Source organism: Otolemur garnettii, unplaced genomic scaffold (assembly GCF_000181295.1).
Source record: "Otolemur garnettii isolate 467f Iridium unplaced genomic scaffold, OtoGar3 scaffold00015, whole genome shotgun sequence".
Taxonomy (NCBI): Eukaryota; Metazoa; Chordata; class Mammalia; order Primates; family Galagidae; genus Otolemur; species Otolemur garnettii.
In genome coordinates this window covers 19940263-19951586 of record NW_003852410.1, presented here as the reverse complement: position 1 = coordinate 19951586, position 11324 = coordinate 19940263, and the positions used below count along the sequence as shown (strand labels likewise).

At 45.0% G+C, this 11324-nt stretch overlaps 1 pseudogene; it reads left to right on the top strand.

Annotated features, from left to right (window-relative positions):
- The first annotated feature begins 10496 nt into the window (after positions 1-10496).
- LOC111723801 lies at positions 10497-10664 on the top strand (annotated as a pseudogene).
- Positions 10665-11324: the final 660 nt, after the last annotated feature.

The following is an 11324-nucleotide window of genomic DNA, read 5'->3' as shown; positions in this document are numbered from 1 at the left end:
TGATGAATTCATAAGAAAACCTCAATTGTTCAGAATAGCTTTTGGCATGCCTCCCTCTGCCTATGACTTTCTGGCTGACAGCAGGAACTGATGGAGAGTAGCAGAGCCTCCCCTGCCCCCTCCAGGGGACAGTGGGTGCTGACATCCACATGTTCACATGGACAGTGATTGGCAGACTTTGTAGGGCACTGACCTGCCTGGCTGTCCTGACCAAGGCAGAAGAGTAGGCTCCAAAGGTTTGGAAATGTTTCCAGCAGGGGTCAGGACACAGGGGCATGTCTGGTCCACTCCAGTCCCTTGGGAATCTCCACAGAGATCCAGAACTGGAACAGTGGCCTTTGGTATGTTACATTCCGAGCCCTTCGCAGACCTGGGTCTGGGGTGGAATCTGCCCCTTGCCTGATGTCTATGAATCCCTCTTCCCATGTGAGGAGGAAGGTGGCCATGGCGTGTGCAGTGTGGAACACACGGGTTCAGCTCCACATCAGCCCTGAGGCTGCGTCTGGGTCTGACACACAGTAGCTCTGTGTTCTGGCTCATTTAACTTTTCTGGGCCTCCAGGTCCCTGCCTGTAAAATGGGGCTGAGATGACAGCTACCTTAAAGGCTGTGGTGAGGATTACTGAGCTAATAAGCACAGTGGGTGTAGAAAGTAGTCTGGGAGATAGTGAGCCCTCAGTGAGGGTCAGTGAGTAAAACATGAGGACAAAGACCTGGCCCTACCACCAAGGGTAGTTGTGAAGGCTTTGCACAAGGGCTGAGGCATAGCAGGCTGGTGAATGGACCTGTTCTTCCTGTGTCTGAACCCTGCCTCTCCACAAGAGGCCCCAAGGGGTTGAGCTGGTAGGAGTTCCTGCTCCTGGGGGACCCCCCAGGCTCCCAGCTGGGCCAGGCAGCCCTCACATTTCCCATCAGGCAGTGCTGGTCCCCATGGTGTGTGATGTTTGTTTCTCCCTCTGGCATTAGAGGCCAGCTCGGTAAACTTAGGACCTTTCATCTCTGTACCTGTAGCCCTCAGTGTAGCAACCAACCAAAGGTGGTTTTGTTCAGGGTGAATAAGTGAGGACATGTGCCCAGGGTCACCCAGTAGGACTGAAACCAAGGCCTCCTGACCTCCAGAGCAAACTCAGCAGCCCCTTGTAGATGTTTGCTGTGAGCAGAGGCCCCTTCTGCCCAGCCATCCAGTTATGCAGCACGTGTCTGTGAGACCTCCCTGTTTCTGCTCTAGGCCAGGAGATGCCCCAGAGCAGAAAACACACAGAAACCTTTGTCCCATGACCTGACACTCAGGCAGAGGTGGAGAGAGAGGGAGGGAGGGAGATTGGCCACAAACTGGTGATGGAAATCCCAACTACAAAAGCCCCCATTTTTGGCAACATTCTGCCACACTTTAGGAGAGATGGAGCTTTTCAGCTGGAGCCTGGGGAGGGGTATCTTCAGCGCCCTTCCTGGCTGCTTTGCTGGAGCAGCAGAGGCCAAGCTTGAGCTCACTGTTGTAACCTGGGATGTAATGGTGAAAGAAAGGTAGTTCTATTTTTTTAGCTTAGCAGCTTTCTGATCGGACAACATAGAGAAAGGTGAGTTATGCCAATTTACAGGGAACAACAGCAAAAATGATGGCCTTACCCACTAGAGAAGTTTATTTCTCTGTCACATGTGATGTTTCATACAGGGGTAGTTTGGCTCTCCTTATTGATAAGGGATCCAGACTTTCATCTTTCCAAGTTATCATGCTCTTATGTGGCTTTCTTTAGGGAGCTCAGGGTCTAAAATGCTTGCTGGAGCTCCAGCTGTCACATCTGCATTCCTCATATGCTCAAGGGAAAAGAGCTTATGTATCAGCTGACCTAGTTTTTTTTTTTTTTTTAAATAAACAAATAAATAAATAGACCTGAAAGGACGGTTTCAGGCACAGTGGTGAGTCTGGGTCAGCAGGATGACTTTTGATGATAGGTACTATGGCACAGTGGATAGTGCATTGGACTTCTAGCTAGGCCTTGGTGTGGTTATTCAAAGGTTGTGGGTTCGAGTTACACCAGCGTCAAATTTTGAGGACTCCTCCCTCACTTCCATTTGGCATTTTAGGTCTTCCAGCACCCTTACAAGTTCCAGAAAGTAGAACCGCAGGTCACACCCATCGCTTCTTCAGTACAATAAATACACGTGGTGTTTGTAAAAGCAGCCCAACGCAGATTTGGAGGCCCTTGGTTAACTTCAGCCTGTGATAGCTCTGGACCTCCATAGCAAATCAGTTAGTCTTATTTATCATGCTCATACAGGATCTTCTTGCTCAGAGCTGGAAAGGGACCGCCCCACCGCCCCCCCCATTTTCTAGGCCTGGACAAATGGGCCTTTACCAGACCACATTCCTGACCTAGTTTTCTTAATTAGCATTGTCAGAAGTTTAGAACAATTTCTATCGATATCTCACTGATCAAAGGTTGCCAAACAGCCACACCTAGGGGCAAGAGATGCTGGGAAATATATGTCCTGGACAATATACTACCCTAAAGAAATGTGGGTTCCTTCCTTTAGGAAGAGGGGAGTATGGAAACTTGGAGGGCAGCTAACAGCCATTGCTGCCACCTATATTTGCTGGTCCATGTGTCTGTTCACTCTGCAGCCAGTCCTGACCACTGCTCATTGTGAGCTCACTGCTCTCCTTCAAGCCTGCAAAGACATTTGTGAGGTCAGAACTAGAGGCTTAGGCAGGAAAGGCTCCAGTGGCAGGGTGTGTATCAGATCTGTCTGGCTCTGGGACCTGTGCTTCTTTGTTCCAAGGCACTTCCATGAACCTCTAGAGACAAAAGTTGAGTCTGTGACCTCCCACTTATCTCAGCTCCCCGTGGAACCTTGTTCAGGGCCTGCTGACAGTTCACATGATTTCAGCAGACTCAGTTATCGGTTTTCAAATTTGAAACCTTAAATCAGAAAGAGGAAGGGGTTGTGTCAGGGGCAGCAATAGGCAGACATCCAGGGTCTGTTTCCCTTTCCTGGACTCAGGTGTGCAGGCTATTTTAGTCCATGAGACATAGGGAGACCCAGCCATCACTACCAGAGACTGGCTGTCAGCAGTCCCACCTCAGTGCAGACAGAGAAAGCAGCTGGTGTCTCCCAGGGCTCAGCATCAGGCAGGGTCACAGGGAAGGCTTCCTGCTTCTTTCCAAATTCCATCTGGTATCTGGGTGTCCTGAGCTTCCTCACTGGGCCGCAGCTTTCAGTCCCCAACTCTGCTTCCTGAGCTGGAAGGCACTCAGCAAACACAGATGGAAGGAGCTGGGGACCCTGCCATGTACACCCTCTGTGAGCAGAGTCCCTAGATGAGGAGATAGTGGCCCAGAGGGACAGTATAACCAGCTCCATAAGAAAGAAAATACTTTTTATATTATATTTTTTTATTTTTTTTTGTAGTTCTGTTGTGTTTTAAGTTCCATAAAGCTTAACTGTTTATAGTCCCATGCCAGTAAGAATTGCTGAGCAGAGCTTTGTCACTATCTGTGGCTCTGATACTTTCCCTTTTCAGTTTCTTTCCCAGAAAAGGCAGAACATCCTTGCAGCCATGAGATCACTACAGAGCTTTCCACCACCTGTGTGGAGGAAGAAGACACGGTAAGTGATGAGCCCCCACAGATGGTGCCCAAGGACCCACCAAGCCTGCACACAAGGCTGAAAGAATGACCAACATTAACCCCTAGTCCTTTATAACACTAAAATCCTCACACTTGAGAGGGAATCATCCATACTTTGTTCATGAGATGTACGATTTCATCACTGAGCTAGTGTGATTTCTCACTGAGCTTGTGTGTCCTGAGCTCCACCCTAGACCCATAATGCTGTCACTCCACTTGTGCATTGTTCATTTTCACCTGACCCTGATGGTCAGGGAGGCAGATTTGAGGCAGTTTATACCTCCATTCTCTTAGTAGACTCATCCATTGTAAGAAATCCTTTCTGTTTGACAATCCTCGTTGTCTCAGTAGTTGACTGTCTATTTGGAAAACAATGAGAAATCCCTTTGGGTTTGTTAACAGAAGGACTGTGGGGTAGTGCAAGCTAGGCACAGGGGTGTTAGAGCTCCAGAGGGTCCCTCCAGGAATTGGTTGCTCACTTATGGGGAGGTGCAGCACACTGCAGGTGAGGGACAGGTTGGGCAAGACAGTCCAGTCTCTATTTTGATCGTCTGGTATTTCATCAACCTTCCCAAATCTGTGCTGTGCCCTTTTCTGGTTAGTGAAGAAATTAACACAGATCCTACTGCTCAAAAGAGGCCAGCCAGTGGACATAGGGTGTCTCTCCTCCTGCAAATGCCCATCTCCATTCCCAACCACCAGAACCCTCTCTCCTTCAGCAGTGCTATTCCAGGCCTGCCCAGTGTGCTGTCCTCTGTTTACTGGCCTGGCCACTGACATTATCACCACAGCTGTGAGCCCCTGCTCTGGGCCAGCTCAGTGCCTGGAACATGGTCAGTTCTGAAGAGCATGGAATGATTTGCTCAGTCCCTGGCATACATATCATTACATCCAGACATGACATACAGTGCAGCTTTGAGAGTGAGGTGGCCCATTTTACAGACAAAGAAACTGAGGCTCAGAAGGGGACTGACTTGCTCCAGTTTATACAGGGTTGAGATCCAGATTCTAACTGGCTTAGGCTTGTGCCTTTCCATCACATCATGGCACTTCCCTCTGTGTTCTGTGCTCCTGAGGATTGGGACCTTCCCCTTGGGTGTCCCTGGGTCAAGTCCTGGGGTTTATCCTGAGTACAATCTTCTTTTGGTGTCTCACTGTGGCCACTTTCTAAACCCCAGATGACAGAAAATTCACGCCACCACATGTTTAGACTTTTTCTGGGTCACAGGCCTGTTTCATTAATTAATGTCTTTTTGTTTCAAGGTGGGTGCCCTGCAGGGACAACCCCTCCCCCTAGTTTTGAGTGACTGAAAGTAATTTCCGGGTCATGCTATTTCAACAAATATGCATTGACCATTTGCTGTCAATGTAAGCTGTCACAGACACTGGACTGCTTAACTTTGTCAAAGAAATTTGTACTTTTGGGGTGATAGTTTATTAGCCAGAACAGATTTCTCCCTGGACTCAGATCCAAGGCTGCTGTTCATGGAGCTTGAGAGGTTACCAAGGACAGGGACCAGAGCTCTCCCTGGGTAAGGCCAAATTCTTTACTATGCAGTGATGGAACTAGGATTTGAACAAAGTTTGATCCCATGAGGAGGAAGAGGGGCCTATGTTTGAGAGTGGTAATCATTACAACAACCCTGTGAGGAGACAGGCAGATTCCTGCTGCCCATAGGAGTAAAGTGAGCATGGCAGGTTGACTAAGGGTCCTAAAGAAATCTGGGTCCTAATCTCTGAGTCTGTAAGTGTTACTTCCTGCAGCAAAATGGACTCTGGAGATCTGATAAGAATCTTGTAATACTCCCCCCTGGATTATCTGGATGGTCTGTGGATGAATCACACGTATCCTTCAGAGAAGGAGGAGCAGAAGAGAAGGCAATGTGAACAGAGACAGGGGTGATGCACTGTGAAGGTGCAGGAAGAGGCCAGGAGCAAGAAATACAGCAGGTACTAGGGCCTGAAAACAGTAAGGAAAGAAATTCTATGTCAAGCTTCCAGGCAGCCCCACCTGCCAGTGACTTGACTTTGGCCTGATGGGTGGCTTCTTCTGGACTTCTGGTCTCCAGAACTGTAAGAGAGTGCACAGGTACGTTTTAAGCTACCAAGTTTGTAGTAATTTGTTGCTCAGCCATAGTAAAGAGCACACTGATGGAGAGGAAAGGAACATTTGCCTAAGGGCCTTGGGCTGGGAAGTAGCTGTTCTCCCAGATTTCAGCACAGTTCTCATGTCTAAAGGCAGAAATGGCTGGTTCAAAGCATGTAGACGTGGACCTGCACTGAGGTCACATATTGCTGATCTATTCTGTTGATTCTGCTTTTTCTTTATTCCTGATCTGAAGGTGAGGACCAGACCGTATTGCCATGATGCTCTTGGCAGCCACTGGCTGTTCCACCCAAGGATGATCTGGAATCCATCAGTACCTTTATCTACTACATCGGGACTGCTAAGAAGGGTGGCACCATTCTTGAGCAGCTCTCTTCCCTTTTTTCCTACCCGAGATTATAAAGCCAATTCACTGATCAGTACCAAGAACTCCTCAGGGACCACTCTGTGCCTTCCTCTGCACTGACCCCTGTTGCTGAGTAATGGCCTTTATTAATCGTAGTGAGCAAATGTTCCAGTACTAGGCCTTTGTCTTGAAGGATCAGCCATTTCCATAGCATCTGGTGTCTTCTTTTATCACTATCTTCAGTTTTCCTAGAGCAAAGCTTAAGACAGGGATTTGGATGTGTGTGATTTCTGGAGGGAGCAGGACAGCTGAGGGCAAGGAGTTGAGCAAGGACAGAGATCTGGGTGGTCTAGACTCACATTAGGGTACTGTCCCTTTGCCAGGCAGGGGCCACCTCTGGGTGGGGATGTGTGTGCAACATTCTGGGAGAGTTGGCTGTGACAACTGAGGACCAACTCTCTAGAAAAGGGGCCACTGTGTACCATCAGTGGCAATACTCCTAGTGGGCAGTGTGGGATGGGGGAGCAAAGGGATCTTTCATAGCAAAGAAGATCTGGTGAGTACTACAGAGCCTCTGAGTAGCATCTTGCTGAGTGTCTGCTTTCTTTCTTTGTGGAATAGTATGAAAAAGTCACTTCCGGCCCTGGCTGAGCCCCTGCTTCTAGTGACTTTTTGTTGTTCAAGAAACAAGGTCCTTTTCATTGCCCAGGCTGCAGTGCAGTGGCACTATCATAGCTCACTGCAGTCCCCAAATACTGGGCTAGAACCATTCTCCTACCTCTGCCTCCCCAGTAGCTGGGACTACAGACATGTGCCATCACTCCTGGCTAATTGTTAATTTTTTGTAGAGAAGGGTCACGCTATGTTGCCAGGCTGCTCTGGAAGTACCGGCCTCAAGCAATCTTCTTCCTTCACCTTCCAAAAGTGTTGGGACTGTAGGTGTGAGCCATGTGCCTGGCTTCTTGGGAGTTTTAACCTCAAGTCAGGGACCTGCATTTCCTACAGCTGCTTAATCTGTGCCTAATATTTGTGGTTTCTGGTCTGTGTTTACACGAGACTCCTTTCTTAAATGTTTCCTTCTTTCTTCACTGTGTGTATCTGCCGCTGTGTGTATCAGTCTTACCAACAGAATATGGTAATGCATGCAGCAAGCCCATTGTAGACTGAAACTCTCTGGTTCTAGATGACTATGGGGTCTCCAAATCTGTCTCCCAATCTTCAGAATCTAGCTCAGAGCCTGACACAGAGTAGGGCTCCTTGAGTGATCTTCCCCCACAATGAAAACTTAACTACCATTCACAGAAAAAAATAACACCCATTACACTTAAACTCTGCCAGAAAATAGAGGAAAAGGAAATCCCTTTCAATGTATTTTATAAGGCCGTTCTTTCCTTAATACCAAACTAAAGGCATTACAAAAAAGAAATAAAATTCCCAAGCAACATTCATCATGAGCACAGATCCTAAAATCCTTAATAATCATTAGGGAACTAAGCCTAGAAATTTATAAAATGAATAATACAAAAAAAAATGAATAATACATCATGCCCAGTAGAATTCATCACAGCAGGTAAGATTGGTTTAACATTAAGTAATTATACTAATAGCCTAAAAAATAAACTTATATAATCATGTCAATAGATGCTGAAAAAGCATTTGAAAAAATTCAGTACCTAGTTATAACAGAAATTTTTAGTATATTAGAAAAAATGAAAAAAAATCATTCTTAACTTGGTAAGTTTGACATCTTCAAAATAAACTATAAGTAATAATTGCACACATCATGTTTCCTTTAAGAGTGGGAATAATTTCGGGTTGTCCTCTCTTACCACTGTTGTCTCATTTTGTATGTTTCATTGTTGCTAATGCAACAAGGCAAGAAAAGTTCGGAAAAAAAAACTCCTTATTTACAGATGACATAATTGTCTTTGGGGAAAACTAAGGAATTTATAAAAATGCTATAAGAATAAATAAATGAAAAACTTCTAGAAGGAAACAGGAGAAATCTTTGTAAGTTGGGGGTAGGCAAGGATTTTCTAGGACACAAAAAGCACAAACCATAAAAGAAAATGTTGATAAGTTGGGCATCATCAAAATTAAAATATTAAAGGATAGTGTTAGGAAAATGAAAGGAATGCCACAGATGGGTAAAGATATTTACAATAAATATGCCTGATAAAAATACCCTTATGTAGGATATGTGAAAACTTTTACAATACATTGATAATACAAGAAAAATACAACTAAAAAAACTGGTTAAAGATTTACACTCTCAACCAAAGAAGATACATAAAGGCAAAGGAGTACATGAAACAATAATCAACGTCAGTATTCATAGAGAAATTCAGGTTAAAACCACAACTGCATACCATTACATCCACTAGGATTGTTAAATTAAAATAACTAACAATACATATTAAGAGTTGGCAGGGATGTAGAACAGCTGGTATCTCGTATATTTACTAGTGGGAATGCAAAATGGTCCAGATGTTTAGGAAAACTGGCAGTGTCTTCTAATATGCACCCTATTATCCTCTTTGAAATACTTTCCTAAAAGAAATAAAAAAGTCTTTTTACACAATGTCCTGCATGTGAATGCTCATGTCAGATTTCTTCATAATAGAAAAAAAACTGGATACAAACCAAATATCCATCAACTAGATAACAGATAAACAAAAGCGGCATATCCGTACAATGGAGTATTATTTAGCAGTAAAATGGAACGACTGAAGTTTGCAGTGCCGTGGATGAAGCTAAAAGCCTTACATTAAACAAAAGTCACCAGAAACAAAAAATTATCTACTTCCAGGATAGACCACATACGCTACACCATACAACAAACCTCAATGAATTTTAAAAGATAGAAACACCACCAAACATGTTCTCCAACTTAAATGAAATAAGCCTAGAAACCGACAGCAAGAGGAATTTCCATATATGTTACGTGGAAATTAAATAGCACACTCCTAAATACTGTATAACCAATGGGCCAAGGAAGAAATCAAAAGAGAAAATATAAAAACACTGAGACAAATTAAAATGAAGATGCAACACACGAAAACTTGTAAAATTCTGCTAATGCAGTGCTTAGAGGAAAATTTTACAGCTGCAAAATCCTTACATTACCGAAGACTTCAAGTCAGCTTTGCTTGAGTCTCAAAGGTTCCCTTTTGACTTCAGCCTGGCCACTCTCGGCCACCCTCCACCCCGTCCGCAGTGTGCTGGCCCAGGCCACGCCCACAGCCCCAGGCTTGCGTAGGTGTCACCTGCTCCAGCCCTCCAGCTCGGGGGAGGAGACTAGAGGTGCAGCTGCCTACCCCGCGAGGCACCGGTGTCGGCTGCGGCACTCACCATCAACCACTCCATGGGGTGAGGGCATGTCCTCACCAGCCAGGGCACCTCCGCAGCAAAGCTGGAGCCTCCAGAAGGAGCTCCAGTGGCCAGAACTGGACGAGCAGTGCAGCCGGAAGCCTTCCTCCCCCAGAAGGCCTAGGGGCAAGGTCAGGGAGTGACTTCCAAAGATCTCAGAGGCCTGCAGGCCTCATCATGGCCAGAAAGCTGATCCACCCCACAACCAAGCCGACCATGCCATACATTATGGGTTTCTACAGGGTCTTCTATGGGAGATCAGTGTCTGAATGGAGCACGTGAGACCATCTCTCCCTGTGCTTCCCAGGCTGGTCTTGAACTCCTGGACTTAAGTGATCTTCCCATCCCAACCTGCTAAAGGCCCTGGGCACCCGTCCCTACCTTGTTTTTGTAACAAACAAAACAAGGGACCAAGGCCATATCAGCGCAATGACTCAACTCTTCTAATGCTCGCATTTTGGGAGGCCTAAGCAGGTGGATTACTTGAGCTCAGGAGTTCGAAACCAGCCTGAGCAAGAGTGAGAGCCTGTCTCTACTGAAAATAGAAAAATTATGCAAGGGGATCACTTGAACCCAAGCGTTTGAGGTTGCTGTGAGCTATCATAATGCCACTCTACCCAGGGCCACAGAGTGAGATTCTGTCTCAAAAAACAAACAAAAAACCTCCAAGGGACCATGTATATAACGCACAAATAAAAAGACATGTGTTCAACTGTGGCTCATACACCCATAATTTCTATTGACTGTTTAAAAAAAAAAAAACATGGGTGATAAAAGCCATATATATACTATGGCCTCCCCACATCTAGTATTGTATTGAATGGGGAAAAACTGAAAACTTTCCCTTTATGATCTGGAACAAGGATTCCCACTTTCACCAGTTATTCAGAATAGTACTGGAAATTCTGATAGAGCAATCAGACTAAAGAAAGATACATAGAGCAAACAGACAAAACAAGTATCCAAATTGGGAAGGAAGAAGTCAAATTATCCTTCTTTGCAGATGTTACAAAGATATCTGCACTCCTATGTTTACTGCAGCACTATTCACAATTCCCAAGATTTGGAATCAACCTAAGAGACCATCAAGAGATGAATGGATATTTCAACATATTAGATGGATTTTTGGAGAAAGGAGTTGGAATAAGGACTTGCTCTGTCCACTCCACTCATCAGCCTGGTATTGTAGTACCTCCAGGAATGGTGCACCCCTCCAGGAGGGAGGACTGAATTTAAAAAAAGAGAGAGATGAATAAATACAGAAACTGGTACACATACACAATGGGACCACATAGTAAACAGCCATAAAAATAGAATGAAATCTTGCCATTTGCAGTGACATTGACAGAAGTGGAGAACATTATGTTAAGTGAAATAACCAAGCACAGAAAAACAAATCCTCCATGTTCTTACTTGTATGTGGGAGTTAAATATTAAGAATGATTGATCTCATGGAGACAGAGAATAGAATAACAGTTAATAGAAGATGGGAAGGGTAGAATGGAGGGGAGGATAAAGTGGGGATGGTTAATGGGTCCAAGAATATAGTTAAATAGACGGAATGAACAATATTTGATAGCACAACAAAGTAATTATAATCAACAATAAGTTAGGGTTACTTTAAAACCACTAGCAGAGTAGAATTAGAATGTTCCTAACACAAAGAAGTGATAAATACCTGAGATGATGGATATCCCAATCACCTTAATTAATTCACATTGTATGCTGTATCAAAATAGCAATGTACCTGAATGGGGAAAAGATTCCCTATTTAACAAATGGTGCTGGACGAACTGGCTGGGGACCTGTAGAAGACTGAAACTGGATCCACACCTTTCACCATTAACTAAGATAGATTCTCACTGGATTAAGGA